Source organism: Aythya ferina (genome assembly GCF_964211825.1).
Source record: "Aythya ferina genome assembly, chromosome: 2".
Taxonomy (NCBI): Eukaryota; Metazoa; Chordata; class Aves; order Anseriformes; family Anatidae; genus Aythya; species Aythya ferina.
This window is the reverse complement of record NC_140297.1, coordinates 78,170,740-78,184,633: the sequence shown is the minus strand read 5'-3', so window position 1 is coordinate 78,184,633 and position 13,894 is coordinate 78,170,740. Positions and strand designations below refer to the sequence as shown.

General features: G+C 36.4%; 1 protein-coding gene across 1 annotated transcript in view; it reads right to left on the bottom strand.

The window, feature by feature from the left end:
- The window catches only part of LOC311431137 (uncharacterized protein), a 312,109-nt gene that overhangs the window by 76,189 nt on the left and 222,026 nt on the right, over positions 1-13,894 (bottom strand). Inside the window, exons 12-13 of the mRNA XM_084508389.1 lie at positions 8,561-8,681; positions 6,225-6,306 (exon numbers count right to left, since the gene is read on the bottom strand). The gene's annotated coding sequence lies outside the window, so the exon portion shown is untranslated. The remainder of the gene's footprint in view (positions 1-6,224; positions 6,307-8,560; positions 8,682-13,894) is intronic.

Here is a 13,894-nt window from a genome sequence, read left to right as displayed (position 1 = left end):
CACACAACTGCCCAAAAGATGGTGAGACATCAGTCTGCAATGCCCTATTCTAGGGAAAGCAAAGTCTGAACTTCGCAATGGCACAGCCGTGTAACTATGTAACTATGGCTGAAGCTTCTGAGGCAACTGTTTTGTGAAAAAGTATATTTGAGTATTGCCATGCAATATAATGGTAGACACAAGTAAGATTTGAGTGAGGAATAGGTGTCAACCCAAGGACTGACGACAAAAAAAAAAAGGGGGGGGGGGGGGGGGCAGGAAACAAAGGTACCAGACTACTCCATGCCTCTGAAGCCCCATTTTGGGAAGCAGTGGATACTCTTCTATCTAACTACTGGCTGCCTGCAATGACTCACTGAATGCTTTATCATGGTAACAAGCATGTCAGTACTCAGACTAGTAGCTTGTTAATGGTAGCTATTGTCAATGTGTGACACCCCAAAAAATGACAACTTTATACTTTGAAGTTGTATATGGCTGCCTGAAGACTCAGTACATGACAAAAAGGGCCCCCCAAAAGTGCCCCTGTGTTAGACAGAAGGTTCATCTGTTACCACTGCTGATGACCCTGCTGGGTACTGAGAATAAATTTGTTGTTTAAGAACTGCAATAGAGTTCCTAGAGGCAAGTGGAGGCATAAATAAAGTTTAGTGACCTTGGGAGTAAATCTCTTCTGAGGCAATTCTGGATTCATTAGTAAGATATATGTGTGTTGTGGGGAGATACTTCGAATCCTCTTTGACAGGGAGGGAAAAATGACCCTCAGAGGTCTTGCAGTCTGTTTACACAAGTCAGTCAAAACTTTTGAAGTTGGCAAAGAGTGCCTTACAATGCAGAGACACCTGTAGCTCTTTTACAAATTACACACAGTACAAAAACATATATGATTTCAGTTAATACATGTGCAAATAGGGATAATAAGTTACAATACCTATTCACACTGACATTCTGGTATGCAGTGTGGTATCACATTACACTGTCAATCCACGTGAACACTTGCATAGTCCCTATTCAGAACTCAGCCATCAGCAAAGCTGTTAATGATCTCCAATACCTGTGGGGAAATGACAGCAGAGTACTATGAAAATACAGTGAAAATTGTCTGGGAAACACTGAAAGACTAGGAAAAGAGACTATGGGCAGGAAAACAAAAACAGAGCGAGCATTCACAGAACTGTGTGGCAGAGAGCTAATAAGTTACGCAAACACGATGTCAGGTTAGGGAAGACAAATAACGAATGTGATATATAGGCCACCCTTAAGCATAACAATGGGCTGTACTTTTAAACTGCTATAACCTTAGGGCCTCACCTAATTTCATGCACATTTAGGTTTGTCTCAGGAGACAAAGTTTTAATTGCTGCTAAGTTGCCCCAGGAGTGATTGTAGATTCGATTTAAAAAAAAAAGGGGGGGGGGGAAATGTCACTATGTATTGTTATTTACATTTAGCAACCGCCAAGAGAAGACCTTGCTAGTACTACAGAATGGAAGAATGGAATATACATTATTTAAACACTTATGTGTAATAAACTTAACATAATACACCTGTTCTAAACCTTTTTGGAATTCAAGAAGTGTAAAGGAGAAATTACTTTGTTGTTTAATGAAATGCTTGGTATATATCCATATACTCTTTTCCATGTAATTACTGAGGTATGATCCATTTACTTGGTATGTGCTCATACATCTTCTGATAACACTAAGCCACTTTTAGGGCTTGTTTCTGTGTTACCTGTGTTGGAGCCCAGCTGGTGAGCTTCCCTTTAGTTTGCTGGGTCAGTCCTTGGCAAAGGGAATCAGAAGAGATGAGAAGAAGCGAGGTGACTGACTGTGTGAAGGACTATGGATAAGACATGTCAACCTCTGATGTCAGTCTTTAGAAAAGGCATTCCAGTCCTGTTCCTACAGTGCTTCCTACACCATTTAGCAGCACCTTACAGCCAGCACTACCCAGAGGACTGTGGAGGTCAGTGCAGACTTGCCAGTCCCCTGCCAGTGGTCACTGTCAGCACAGCCTCTCATTCCTATTCTTCCTGTGCTGAGGAGAGAAATTTGAATGCATGTGACCAAAATCCTTTGTTCCACTCTCCCCAGCTCTGGGAAAAGATGTTCTATCAATTGATATTCATTTCTAATGATTTCTGTATTGAAAGTACTGCAGTTACACATATGGAGTTTGAACTTAACTTTGGAATCTAGGAGAGGGTGCATCATAGCGTATGTGCAGAGTGAAAGTTCAAATGATAGACTTTTAAGAAACTATTTTTTAATCTTAGTATTATAATTATGTTTTCTAGTTAAAGAATATGAAGCCCAATACTGCATACTAGGGTACCACAAATCCTGCAACAATGCAGAAAATTCAAACTTGCATTGTATCAAGTGGCTTTCTGTGATGCTATTAACAGCTATGTTATAGGTGATTGGTGTTTCCTGCACTACAGACATACATTTGTACTATGCTATTAAGATACATGTTATTTGCATAGAAACATGAGAAGCTGCAGGATTCTATGAATTCTAGAACTGTGATAACTAAAGACAAGAAAGATAAGAAAACAGCAAAGACACAAAGTAACATATGAAGATATTCTGCAAGGTAAAGGAATCACATATGAAAACTTAAAAGAATTAAGAGTCTTCATTGCACAGAATGCAAAGCCTTGCAAAGAAAAAAGTGCAAGACACTAAGAATAGTGAAACATTCTTTGCTTGTGAGTGATGAGACTCCAGCAATCATTTTCAAGGGAAATTGGGAGAAAAGAAACGGAAGTAAGAAGAGATTGGTTGCCACCAATGCTGAAGTATAATATATATTATTTCTGTGAACGTCACTCATTTTCAGACTGTTAGTATATACATTAATTACAGAATATGTTTATCTCTAATATTCTAAGCTTTAACATTTTTTTCCTTTGATAACAGAATGGTAGGAGAAATGAAAGACAGCAGAGAAGTTTTAAGATACTCAGCTACAAAAGCTAACAAGCTATCAGCAGTGAACAAGGACAGCACTCTATGAAGACATTGTTGCTTCTTGGAAAAGGCAAGGACACTGCAAATTGCAGTTCCCTTTTCTTTCATTCTTGCATACTTCTTGTATATGCCATAAGAGCTGCAGTTCTTTTCAGTGTGTTTATGTTTCTTATTGGAGGAAGCACACAGCATTTCAGAAAGATTTTTCCTATTCCCTTCAAGTAACAGCAGAACATAAAATAGCACTGATGTGATCTTGACCTAGCTGAAATCCATAGTACAATCCTTATTGTCTTCAAGGAGACCAGCAGTGGATCTGTGTTGTTGTGAGAACATCTGATTTGACATCTGGAGGTTTATAAGATGCCATGGAAGAATGCCCAGTTCAAACTTCCTATAATGTGCCAGACCCACCCACCTGTGTCCTGCCAGCTCTGCTTTGAAAGATGGAACAGACCTTCACCGTGTCTCTTCTCTTGAAATAGCATTGAGAAGAGCTCCCATACCCTTCTGTAACTCTAGCAGCTCTCCAATAGGCATCTCTGTTCTGCCTATACGGAGACAGAGCTTTCCTCCTGCCTAAGGCTAAGCTGGGATAAAACACAACTGAGTCATTAGCGAACAAAGCACACATTACAGCAGATATCTCAGGCTATAAATCACTTTATAAACTGTGCTACAACGATGCTTATTAAACAAAGAGCACCAAATCCAGCCCATACTTCAGCTGTAGAACTGCTGCTACCACAGAGAATATTACACAAGGATTGAACTTGACCTAGCCTCACGAGGTCCTTGGAAAGATCATTCCCAAGAGTTGTTTCTGCAAAGTGAAATGGCATAGATGCAACAGTGAGACAAAGAGGAAGGGAGGACGGTTCAGACTTTATGTATGAAAAAATACAATGATTATGTCCTGGTGATTTCTGCCCATTTTAAAATTAAAATTAACCACACAACTTAGCCCTTCCTCTTCATACAGGTACTCAAAAATAGGTCTCAAAAATACTTCATAGCTAAGCTATTTTCCCTACCCCATTTTACTAAAATTAATTTTTGTTGAAGCAGAGAGAATAATGTGACCTGCCACATAATCTTTACAATAGGACTGGAAGTTTGGCTCAGCAGCCAGATGTGAAAAAATAGATTAATTTCTTAGAAAAATATGTATCCTCTGAAAAAAAAATGTAAAAGATGTGTACAAAAAAAAAAAAAAAAAAAAAAAAAAAAAAAAACATTATTAATATCACACTGGCAATTGAGGTAAGATACTTCACCTACCTTGAAGCTAAAATTTACTTAATCTGAGTATAAATAGAATGGTCACCCAGGCTGAGATTCTAGGATAATTTTTCCTCCTCCAGATTCTGATGGTTTTTTTAGAGGGGTGGGGGTGGAGCAAAAAAATATTTAACCAATGCTGTTTTAAAACTCCATCACAGCTCTGAAACCAATACACAATAACACACCAGAACACCCACTAGACAAGGAGCCGTAGCTGGATGGATATCCTATAATGGCCAGTAGTGGCATACAACCTCTATGAATTCACTCCAATTTTTACAGGTTGATTAAATTTCTAGTATGTTCTGCTTATCAACTGGAAGTCAGTTGAGACATCTGACATCCAAAATAATTAAAATTCTCCTCCTAATGGAAAGGGATAACTGCAGGCTTTTCAAGAATCAAGAAAAACATTAAAATGTTGAAGGCATGATGTCAAGAGACTGATGAAATGGCTTATAAAACCAACCTTTTCCCTGCCTTCCCCTCTGCCTGCCAAAACCAACCAACCAAACAAAAACAAACAAATAAAAAAACAAACTGCTTTCTCCACTCTGAGTTTTGAAAAGCTAGTTTGATGTTCCATCCTCTCTTCTTCCACTTTTTTTTCAGCTACTCTCTGTCTAACTCTGATGATCCTCTTTTCTGTGATTTGCTCCCAGATTTATATTATCTTCCATTATCTCATCTAGTTCACAAGTTATTTTGTTCTACTAATGTCCAACCTCTTGACATGCAGTTAATTAGGCTTTTATTTCCCCAAATCACTTGAGATGGTGCTTTGGACTGGGTAAACCAAAGTCCACTATACACTCAGTTATTTTGCTTATCTTTTGGTCAAGCTGCATAAAGAAATTACTGGAACTCTCCAAACAAAGTCTGTTGTTTCATTTTAGTAGTTTTAAAGCAGACAGTCATCAAGGTACCTGAACATCTGAACACATTCATACTTGCAAACATTTATCTAAAATGAAGCAAATTCCTATACCTTTTAAACTTCACTGCTAACAATGAAAAAACTTCAAAGTAAAGTAGAGTAGGTCAAAAAAGGCTCTATCATAAGAAAAGAAAAAAAAAAAAAAAAAAAAAGCTTATAATTTGAAAAAAAAAAAAAAAGCCTTTCCCATGTTGACTGAATGCATGTCTTAGCTACAACTGTACGCAGCTCAGAAATGCATTCAGCGTGTATGTAGATGCTGATGACAGACAGATTAGCATACCATCCTAGGAAGACTGAAGATGAGAGATTCTCTTTCACTGAAGTGGTGGGAGAAGGATTAACATACAATAGGGAACTAATGTCTCCTAATGAACATAAAAGCTTTGTAAGAAAGAACTTAAGCCTAGAGCTATGTGACTCATTAAAATCTCAGTTTACTATCAATTCCAATAGGGAAAAAGAAAAAGAAAAAGAAAAAAAAAAAAAAAGAAAAAAAAAAAAAAAAGAAGGAACTAAAAATATTTTGTGTCTTAATTTTCAAATCGGGCAAATAAATACATTTATTTAGTGAAGGAAAATGAAAGCTTCTTTTCAACATTTTCTGTTACATTTGATTTGATTTTTCTAGCAAAAATGAAAGACATTAAAAAGCAGATAGTAATACGAAAAAAATAAAGAAAAAGCTCAGCTTTTTCAGTTTGGAGGGAAAATGAGGATGAAGGGCATGAAATCTGTCGAAAGTTAAATAGCAAGAGATTTCTATGATACTCAACAACTTTTTTGTTATGTTTTGGGATTTTATGGAATACCAAGCTGAATTTTAGAATTTCATTCATGTGTACCCAGAGCGCTCAGCAGACTGAGCAAATACTCTGTAAAGCAAATTCCCTGTTAGTTCTTTTATGAAAACTCTACTGAGGTCAATGACAAGCTAATTGTGACCTGAAGAAGGCTTTATCTTACAATCCTGATAGCAGTTGTATAGGAAACTGCAGTAAGAGACTACCTGAGCCCACACTTACCAGATGGGACAAAGACGATGATTCAGAGATTCAGCTACTGGAAGGCAGACAGGGGTGGAGCCAGTCACTGCCAAATAAGAATCTACAATTAGAAAGAGAAAATTATATGGCACAATTGGGTGCTTAAAAGTGTTTTAATGGAATGTGAAACAAATCATTTACATGATTTTCATAAGTTATGGGAAAGGGTCCTCTAGTCAATAGGTACATAAACCCCAGATTAAGTACCAGGGATGGGGTAGGAACATATGTAGGGAGGAAGGGTTGAGATCTCTCTCACGGAAAGCTCAAAGCTGGGTCAGATTTAAAATGCTGGTAAGCAACACTTACATGTTATCTTCTACAGTTTAAATTTAGGAAGATTCCTCTGAAGTAAAAACAAAGTGCAAGAGTTTGGGTTTTGACTTTTTAGGGGTGTGCAACATGGCTGTAATATGTCTAGAGGCCATTTACCTGTTTTTTCAAGCAATTGCAATACTACTAACAGCAAATGCTCTCTAAGCTTTCCCCTAATATTAGAGAATGAAGTTTGGCCTTTTGTCTAGGTAAACTATTACGTTTACCTAGTCTCATGTCCAGAATCTCTCATGGACTTGAATCTGATTTCTTCAAAGCTAGATTGATTTTGACTGAGTTTCTCCCTCCTCAAACAATTCTTTTGATCATCTGAGTAAGTAAAGACTAAGCAAGAGAAATAGCTAGGTGACTAAGCAACTAAGTTATCTGTATGCAAATCTCTATCTCAACAAGCAGTGAGGTATTTCTTACTAGGATATCAAGAAAATGTACAGAGCTCTGCAGCTACGTTGACAGTATTACAGGTATAGCACATACCTGTCCATTCTAGAAGCACACATTCCTGAAAAGAAAAATCCCCACAAGAATATTCAAGGTTGAACATTTTTTTGTGTGAAAATTATGCTGGAAACTCATAACTGTGTTTCTTTTATTTGGAGGATGCTGTTTAGACTGTATGCTGTTCGGTGCACCTGTATTTTATCTGCATGAGGCCATCTGCAGCACTTCAGTCTCAGTCAATATCAGCAACTCACAGGTCTGCAAAGATGCTGGCAAAAAATGCGGTTCATTCATTGTAAAATTCTTACACGGTATGAATGTATGTTGCATAGTGCAGATTTTCTTACAGACAAAAGCTTCAATTTTAAATGCCAATACCCATTTTGTTTTAATAATAATATTTTATTTTCAGAAATTGTTTCATTGTACCAATTTCCCATTTTTACTGTGTTGTATTACTGTTTCTTGCTGACACAACAGCTCATTCACCAGATCTTTCTATTCAGTACCTTCCTATTTTTTTTTCTTTCTTTAGTCCATCCCTCACATCATCATATGTCAATTTTTATCCCATAAAAGTACACAATTAAACAGCAAAGCAAAGCCAAGGCAACATGAAGTATGTGCACAGGTTCTCTGTTACCTTTTGAAGTATCTGCCATAAGTAGCCAATAAAGAAGCAGAAAGTTCAGACAGATATCTTATTGCAAGCTGCAATTTCTGGTTTTTCATGACCCAAGTAGATCTTAATGTAACAGATTCTTTTGCATTTTCTCACCATTTAAAATGAAACAATACTAGTTATGAGCAAAGGTGCTACAGTGGATTGAGGATGGAACGGGTGGCTGTTACATTGAAATTTCCTAGTTACTGCTGTCAACTGTAGCACAAACTGTCCCCCACCTGATAACATCATGGTAGTTGCGTGGCTGTGAACCACTTCATAGGAGAGATGAGTCAATTCCTACATCACAATGTCTATCACCAAACAAAAGCTGACTCATTTGGAACTAAGGGCACTGTAGAGTGAGTTTCAAAATGCACAGAAGTGTTACCAAAGAATCATTTCTCTCTCTTGAAATGGAAGATTTTGAAATTTTGGACCATGCATTAGTTCTTCCCAAGTTTAAAATTCACACGAGAAACTGTAGTAAAACAAAACCAAAAAATGTGTATATATGAAACATGATAAAATCCCATTTCTGCTGCAGAAGGAGTAATGAAAGATTTATTTTGTGTGTGTGTGTGAATAAGATCTACCTTTCCTGCTGTGACTCTGTGCTTATTTACACATCTAATCAACTGAGTAACAAAACTGATTTTATGTTTGGTAGCTCTGAAAATCTCATAAATTGAATAAACATGTAAGACGGTGACTTCAGTGTTTCAACCTGAATCTTTTCTGATCTAGCCTGTCTCCCCACTAACTAAACTTACTGTTATTTCACACTTCTGTTTAATTATGACTACTGTAGCTTATGGAATAAGAAGCAGTAGCAACATCAGTTGAAGTTAGGCTTCAACTGTCTATTACTTACAAATTGTGTGATGTTAACTGGGTAGGATGTTGAAAAATGGAGATGATAATCTGAACTTGCTTTACTTCAACACAGGTTGGAAGAATTCAGTGAGCAAACAGTTCTGAAGTTCCCATTGAAACTGAAAGGAAAACAACAACAACCAAAATCAGTTTCTGATTATTTTTGCCTAAATATTACTACTAAAAATGTCAGAAATCTTACACTATTTTCATTATTTTCCATACAATTTGTTTAAAGTGTGCATTTGTCATCATCCCATGTGCAATCAGAATCAGCCTTCCCTGCCCTGTTTCCTGTTATGAAATTACACATTTACTCAGTGAAAAAGATTTGACTTGAAAATGGCTTATTTTAATGTGATGGTTTAATTCTGATTTCAAGCCAAATAAACACATGATTAAATTTCAGACCTTTCTAGAAAAAATTAACGTGTCTCATTTGCTTTAGATATTTCATAGATTGTGATAAGTTGTTGTTGAAAAGCATGTATTTTTGATCCAGTTATGTCTTTCTCACTCAAACTTTTTTACTCCATGCAACTTTTGCATGATACTTCAGGTTTTCACCATTTCCAGAGGAAATGATGGTGAAAAAAAAATGAAGCTCCACATTAGCATTTCTGCTTTAGGAGTTTGGCTTTCTCATATCAATAAACATTGAATATGTATGTAATGTACTGCATTAAATAGTCTTGAACTCAGAACTGAAATCTGTATACAAATGTTTCTAACAGGTGACTGCCTAACAATTAATTTCTGTGTTCCCAGGGAGCTCAAATCTCAACCTTGGTGTGTTAGCTCAGTGATCATGTGCACAAGGCAGCAGAGCAGAACACTTTCAGTTTTCCCACTCAGATGAGGAATGCTCATCTGCCATTCAGTCAACTCTTCCAGGAACTCTTTCTGGATTTAAGCCAATATAATTTACAAGTCATTAACATCAACAAAGTAATATCAGAGTTTGCAAGCACTGTTCTTTAGAAAAGCCAGGCATACTGTGTTAGGGTAGTTTCCCACGTGGGACAAAATTTCCCTAACCTATGAATATTTCTTTCCACTGAAAATTTGAGTTACAGTGTGTTGAAAACCACAGGTGAAGTTTTTCACCAGAAAAATTTAGACGATTTTTGCCATAGATTTTGGTGAAATTAAGTTCTTACCCTCACTACTTGTGCCAAACTCAAAGCTTTCCCTAACAGAACCGAGTACTGAGGCATTATTGAAGACTGAGCTGGAAATCCAGCACTGAAGCTTCTTGACCCTCAAAGATGTAGCAGATTCTAGTGATATATTTCAATAGCTTTCCATATGTAGATTTACAGAAGTTGTTTTTCACAGCTGGGGATATTATACTCTTCATGAGGGGGCTCTAAAATTGCTGATGTATTCAATTTGTAGGAATGGAGAAAGTGCATGTATTTTCTACCATAACTTGACTTGTTATCGATGCTGCTCTGTGCTACTTTCAGAGAAACCTGAAGTAGAATTATATCTAAAATAAAGAATTTATTTTGCTTCAGTCAAAATGATATCTGTGTAACCAAGCTACAGAGTTTAGTTAGATGTTATTGTGGATTATGAAATATTCATCACCTTTTCAAAGACTGCACTTGGCTTAGAAAATATTATTAAATAAATTATACATCCTCTTCCTAATTGTATATTTTATGTATCTTTACCAGATACACTTCTACCTAACATTGTTATTATTAGTATTCACTTAGTATTAGAAAAGAGTGCAAAATTTTGTATTATAGAAGTGGTAGTGAGTATTCTATAGCCTTTTGCCTTTATACACATGTGAAACACCAAAGTATATATGCCATACTTTTATTTTCTGTTCCATGTGTCTCTTTTTCAGACACTGATTAAAAAATAACTGATGTCCATTTACATCACAGTTCTTAAATAAAAGTCAGTTAACAACAAACACCAAGAACAAAACAAAATCTATTGATTTCAGTATTGTCTGCCAGGGTAAGCCAGGGTCTGCTAAGTTCATCTAACTTTTTTAATTTAAGTTAGATATTTCCTCTTTCCTATGGAGGAAAAACTAATAGAGCCAGAGTTGTTCTTTCTGTTTGTGGCTAGGTGGTACCTCTGAAAGTTCTTCTCTCTCCTTGCTAGGATTCTATATAACCAGCTTAAATTTAGACGTCTAGCACAAGCTAATGAATTCAAGTGAGCTGAGTTCCATTTTCTATATTTGCTTTATATCTGAAGTTGTTTCTGCAGCTTTGGTTATGTCGGGTTTAGATAAAGTACAGCTACAGCAGTATTTTATTCTCCCTACAGATACCCATTATAGTCAATACCAGTAGTTACAGGTACCAGAAAGCATTGTAAAAGGGAAAAAATTAAATAAGTTTTCAGCTTTTTAACCTGCAACAAGAAATATTTGGATAAAGTGAATTTTCATGGACACTACAAAAGTTCTTAAAATGAAGTGTAAGTATCAGTAGTATCAGAAAATGAGGTAATATGAGGAACGATCAGAGGAGCAGTTAGGCATTCATGCCTCCATTCATCAAGGCCCCATTTCACGCTTAATGATGTGAGGAATCCCAATGCAACCCAGATCACGAAGGTCTAGAAATCAACAACTGCTTCAGAACAGGTAAACAGTATTCAATAAAGAAAGACTATCAGGTTTTGAAAGCTTGCAGTGAAGCAGGTCAAATTTATTTGCAACACGTCTACACAGATTCTTGTGTCTGAAAGACTCTTGATAGCTTATGCTTTTACTATAATCTCAGCAGTTTTTGTTGATTCACTGGTGAGGACAAGCAGATAAGATAAATCTCATCTTCACAAGAGACACCAACACACAGCCAACACACACATGCACACACACACACACACGCACAGATACAGACACACACACAAAATAAATAAATAAATAAATAAACTGACTGAAAAAAAAAATGCAAGAAAAATTATCATTGATATTTTCTGAGCAAAATAAAGAATGCTGTTGAAAAGTATTGCCAAAATGTCATACCTGTTTAAAGTTGTGGACTAAGCTAAGACAGAATTGGCAATGCAGTATTCTCTTTTCATTATAAATGCAGGATTTTCAATTTGTAGTGATAGACTGATTCACAATTTTCATAATATTTTGTCATTCCTAATGAAAGCCTGTGTTTTTTTGTTTGTTTGTTTGTTTGTTTTTCCTGCTTATATTTTAAAACTGCCTGAAGACATTTCTCTCTGTTTTTTGTCATCTCAAGGACTGTTTTTCTACTAAAGCATGGAAGAAGTAATTGCTTCCCCCCTTTCTAAAGAAAAGCCTCTCCCTGGTTTTCTGTGTCCCAAATGCCTACACTGAAATGATTTGCTTTAGATGTAGCTTCAAAGTCATTGTTAGTTAACAGAGAAGTAGGTAAATAAGTACATACTCTTACAGAAAACTGAAAATCTCTACTGTATGAAACAGTGCTCCAAATCATTGTTTGCCACAAAGATGAGCTGTTCTTTACAGCTCCCCCGTTCCTACTTCCCTGACTATGATTTTGCAATAACAAGACCATAGTTTAGCATACTTGGATGTCACAGTATGTTAGACGAGTACAGTGTGAACAAGAACAAAATACTAGGTGCAGAGCCTGCCATCTAAAATACATGTAGTTTTGAAACCGTCAGCTTTTCTTGTGTAGGAAAAAAAAAAAAAAAAAAAAAAAAAAAAAAAAAGTAAGAATTTCTATAATGTCCTTTCTTTACAGGTTTAACAAGTAGGATGTGATCCTGCTGTAAGCACTTACCTAAACCTTTTGTTCCTATGGGGCTAAGCAGTAAAACAGAAATTTGGAAGATTTGTGGGAAATCAGAATTTCCCTGGGATCTTTGCTGTTGTCCAGAGGGATGACATATTGCAGTTGTCTTGCAATGATTGCAATGATCAGCTTTATAACACCATTTTTGGATGCAGGGACTTATCTAACAGAGAAAAATTCGGTTTTATACTGTGCAGTTTCTCAACAAGCAAGCAATAAAGATGGTTAAAGCACACCACAGTTATGAATAGCCTGCCTGACTTTGCATTCGTAGCTTATGCTAAAATTCAGAAACTGAAAATGGGGACAGAAAAGCTTCATGGACTCTGTGTAACTGAAGAAGCAAGCTCTTTTTGTGGGTCACTGCTCCTTGGGGATTTCTCTCATGCCATTTTCATGTATCTGTTTGAATGCCCTCATTGCAAACTATTTTTTAGCACCAGTCTGAAACAGTAATCTAGGGAAACATCAGCAGGAATAACAGGAGCTTTATACAAAGCTTGAAGAGAATGAATTATCAGACACAAATGAAAGGCAATAAGGCTTGGGCTGTTTCAGGATACAGTACCTTATATGAGCAGTTAGAAATTCAGAAAATGTTTGCTTAGATTATCTGAAAAACACTAGGGACTCCAGCTGCCTTTCTGAATAAAAGATCTAGTCATTAATGGAAATAGCTGCCTTTAGCAAACTCTTTGCAGTAAATGGATACTACGTGTAGGCATCATTCCGTGCATCCATTCTCTTTGGAACTGAATTATATCAGAAATTGTATATTTGATAGTCATGATATAACACAGATTACTATCATTAGTGCTAGTCTGTACATTCAAGTGAATTCGCACATGTTCTTGCAACACATGTTCTTGTGTATGCAATTTCTAAATGCAATGTCAAATGCTTTATTGTCTACATGATAGAAGAAACAACAAGAAATTTGTTTGGGAAACACTCTGTAGAATTAAATAGGAAAGTAAATCATACCAATGAAGTCCAGTCAGAACTTCCCATAAGAGAAAAAGGAGAACAGGGCATGTTGGAAAGGGTATGCAGTTGTTCATCTTTATCATTAATATTTTCATCCAGTTCTTTATAAAGGCTGTTGCTGGGCACCATTGAGGAGGAAAATATCACATGCTTTCTTTTCCAGTCATCTGGGTTTTCCTGCAGCTTGAGATTTCATAACATCTAGCTCCAGAGTTTAAAAACTTCTTGTCATTTATTGATGTGCTCATTTCAGGGAAGAGCCACAAGATAGGCTTCAAAGCTCTCGCCATTGCAGGCCCATCTCACACAAAGAAGAGTTTACATCTTATCACACCCCAAAGTAGCTCTTTCTGCATATTGCATGAAATTTATAACAGTAGTGAAACCAAGTAAACTAGGTCAGCAGAATTTCAGAGGCCCATGTAAACACAGAATCTACCCTGTATTAAAACCAAACAGCATTTTCTCTCTAGAAGTTTAATGAGAAGAAATTAACAAAGAGATGATTATTCAAGTTCACGTACACTTTAAATGAGCTTGTGAAAATCTGAATCAAAAGCATTCAGTCTTTT